The sequence below is a fragment of the Poecilia reticulata genome, unplaced genomic scaffold (genome assembly GCF_000633615.1).
Source record: "Poecilia reticulata strain Guanapo unplaced genomic scaffold, Guppy_female_1.0+MT scaffold_607, whole genome shotgun sequence".
NCBI classification, from domain to species: domain Eukaryota; kingdom Metazoa; phylum Chordata; class Actinopteri; order Cyprinodontiformes; family Poeciliidae; genus Poecilia; species Poecilia reticulata.
Window position 1 is genome coordinate 7383 of NW_007615360.1, and position 3961 is coordinate 11343.

Sequence of the window (3961 nt, forward strand, 5' to 3'; positions counted from 1 at the left end):
CACCACGGATGTTAAGACTTGGAAACTACTAACCATGCATGGAGGGTACCACCGAAAATCCAGCACCCTGAGACTGTACACGAGCCGCAAGGAAAAAGGCAGAGGACTAGTGAATGTGAGAGCCACTGTCCACCCCCAAAAGTGGTGGACAGAAAAAGAATACACCCCCAAATGAAATGCAGCAAACAAAAAATGAGACACAAACAAAAAAGAATACACCTACAAATGAAATGCAGCAAACAAAAAAGAGAGACACAAACAAAAACGAATACACCCACAGATGAAAAGCAGCAAACAAAAAAGAGAGACGCAAACAAAAAGTATTGAAAACGGAAGTGCTCCAGACCACTAGGGGGAGTCGAAAAAAATAGTATTCCTTAGTATTCCTTTCTATGGGACCAGACGCAAGATTCAGAGAAAGAAATTTGAAAGAAAGTAAAGGTGCGTATTACTATATTTATTTTCAAATACGCCGTCTTTTATAATTTTATAGAATAACAGAATAGTTGATGGGTAGAGTGATAGACTTTGTGTCAGTCATAGCGTTCTGGGCTCGGTCTCGTAGATGCTTGCCCAAATTAGCAAAGCAATGAAAAGCAAGAAAAAAAAAATCATACCGCAAGAAAAAATATATAAATTACACACTCATTTAATTAAATATCTTTTTTGAGAATGACTCATTTCAGCGTTTTAGTAGGCAGTGTCTCCACTTTTAATGTATTTATTTCCTCATGTATTCTACCCTTGGAGAGTTAAAAAACGTTTTTTTTTCAGATGTACTGTCCATTTTGTGGAACTGCCGCCATAAATTCTGCAGACTTTTGTCGTCAATGTGGCAGAAACATAAAATTTGTCCAAGATCATGCAAACAAAGCCCAAGATGAGAGGGACACTACCACTGCAACTCCCGATGTTCAACCAAGCACCAGCACAGGTAAACCGAAGCATGGGTTATTTTTTTCAGCATGCTTAAGTGTTAGCACTTTAAACCATCTGCAGATGCAGGTACGATCATTGCAGTATTAATCGTACCTGCAATTAATAATTAATGCATTTAAATTATAACTAAAGTGCCAATCGTGTTTTTTTTTATTACGAAATTCAGGTGCAGAGTGTTTTATGAACTTTAGAGCTATAAAAGAGAGGGAAAGAAAGAATTTTTTTTACCAAGAAGCATCAGAACAAAACACAGAAGGGAAATAAACTGAAGAGATGCCTTTAATATAGTGCAAACACAAACTGGAAATTACATATTTCATCAATGAATTTAATTTGATAATTTTTTTTTTCTCCCTAGATTAATGTTGGGCTTATGAGGATGCAGGGAGATTCCCTTAAGACAGTGAGAGGGAAGTCACTTCCAGTTGAGATTCACCCTGATGGGCATCGGAACAAGTGCTTGCTGCTGCTGTAAAGAAGCAAAAGGATTTCAATATAGACCTGAGAGATTGTGCTCATGTCTTGTTGTATCCTGATGCAAGGGAGGTTAAGAACATCCCAGGAACAGACATTCCTTTCATAGTGCAAAAGTACAAGGAGGCAATTGGAAAGCCTTACCAAAGACTTACGCTTTACATTTGCCCTGTTGAGGACTTTGCAAACAGCTGTAAGTGCTTTTGATCTGCATTCCAAATAGTTTGAAGATCAATTTTGCTATAGTCTTATAGTTAAAATGGCAAAATTTCCTCCTATATCCAGAATTCTGTACAAGATTAATTCAAGCTATGATGTAGTATATTTTAATTGTACTGTAAGGAAGCAAAATGATTTTCCTCTTTACAAAACCTACCTCCCATTTGTAAAGAATGATGTACAAGCGTACATTTTCTTAATTGCAAAATATAGCCTTGCAAAAGAAAATGTATTATTATTTATAGTACACATTTATAATATATTTCTTTTCACTGGTTGTTGAAATGATAGTAACCATTTTCCTTTGGTTAATATCAACCAACAAAATTGTGTGGTTCATAGTAATATAAGACTTACTGTCTTCAAATAACTTCTAAAAGATATACAGAAATCTGCTGCGCAGTTGGTAGCATTGTTGCCTTGCAGCAAGAAGGTCTTGGTTTCAATTCCTGGTCGAGTCTTTCTGTAAGGAGTTTGCATGTTCTCCCTGTGCATGGTGGGTTCTGTCCGGGTGCTCTGGGACAAGGGTATAAGAAAATGGATGGATGGATAAAGAAATCTGAATATACTGTGCTGCTAAAATAAAGTGTGGCTTGTTAAACCAAAAGTACTTCATGAATACTTGCCAACGTGGGACCACTTTTTTTAGTAACGAGTAATCAAACGCGTTGCTATTTCAAATCCAGTAGCCATATTAAAGTTACTTATCCAAATCACTGTGCATTGCTATTTTCTTTTGTAATTTAATTTAATCCCTATGTACGTCTTGGGGAGCGTACCGCCGTTTACATGTGACAGTTATCAGCGGCGACAGAAACAAACAATACGGGGAGGAGGAAGATGCGCATGTTGTTGCTGGGAAAACAGGAACTATTTTGATCATCTGTCCCCAAAGTCCGATTATAAGCGGCTTTGGGCTTGTTTTTTTCTGAAATTGCTTTCAAATTTCATGAGTCACGGGTTTAAGTTTTTGGGCTTGATTTTGAACCTGAAGTTCTTATTTGGACTTGGAAATAAGCAGAGACATATAATATGCCCTTTAATTTGTCTGACATCCAAGTAGTTTTGGTCAGGACTTGCAGGTACATCTATTCCCGGATGATCCATCTTGCTGTGCCTTTGGTAATGTCAAGGTAATATATTTGTTGTGAGAGCGACCTTGACTTTTGCAAAATCGAGAAAACAGCCATGAATGAACGTGTCTGTAAAGTTGCCCAACTAAACGCAATTACAATCTTTAAGTGTCACAAATCTGCAGACAGGGCCACAACGCAGAACCTAGAGGCCGAGCTAGGATCAACTAACACTTAAGCATGCTGAATCCTATTTATAGTTTGCCAGACAATAGTGGAAATCACGAAAACATACAAAAAATACTAAAGTTTTTGTGTGTGTGTGTGCTATTGTAACCATTAATCTCCAGTTCAGTTCAACCTTATAAGCGGAGATATACTTGATATTACTATAATTAAATAACTTGCCATTAATTATATGCAAAGCTCAAGCTTTTCACAAATAAAAAAATTTAACTTAGTAACTTTCCAAAAAAAAGTTGAATTGTTCCTATATTTTGCCCACAGAAACAGCAAAATATGGCCACCTAAAAAGGTAAATGGTATGCACATAGGTATAGTTGAAACCAGATATGTACATACACCAAAAAAAAGAAAGTTACAAACATCTCTATCCCTCTTGTGACAGATAGGTGATAAATCGAATTCACTATCTATCTATCTATCTATCTATCTATCTATCACGCTAACATTACCTATCAACTGTTCTGTTAAACGCTGAAATGAGTCATTCTCAAAAAAGATATTTAATTATATGAGTGTGTAGTTTATATATTTTTTCTTGCGGTATGATTAGCATAATTGCTTTGCTAATTCGGGCAAGCATCTACGAGACCGAGCCCAGAACGCTATGACTGACACAAAGTCTATCACTCTACCCATCAACTATTCTGTTATTCTATAATATAAAAGACGGCGTATTTGAAAATAAATATAGTAATACGCACCTTTAATGTCTTTCAAATTTCTTTCTCTGAATCTTGCGTCTGGTCCCATAGAAATGAATACTATTTTCTTCGACTCCCCCTAGTGGTCTGGAGCACTTCCGTTTTCAACACGTTTTTTGTTTGCGTCTCTCTTTTTTGTTTGCTGCATTTCATCTGTGGGTGTMTTKKTTTTTGTTTGGGTCTCTCTTTTTTGTTTGCTGCATTTCATCTGTGGGTGTATTTGTTTTTGTTTGGGTCTCTCTTTTTTGTTTGCTGCATTTCATCTGTGGGTGTATTTGTTTTTGTTTGGGTCTCTCTTTTTTGTTTGCT

General features: G+C 36.5%; 1 long non-coding RNA gene across 1 annotated transcript; it reads left to right on the forward strand.

Moving 5' to 3' along the window:
* Nucleotides 1-394: 394 nt before the first annotated feature.
* On the forward strand, nucleotides 395-2360 carry LOC103461107 (uncharacterized). Its single transcript, XR_533048.2, has 3 exons — nucleotides 395-441; nucleotides 775-934; nucleotides 1298-2360. It is a non-coding gene; the product is annotated as an uncharacterized LOC103461107 (long non-coding RNA).
* The last annotated feature ends 1601 nt before the right edge of the window (nucleotides 2361-3961 follow it).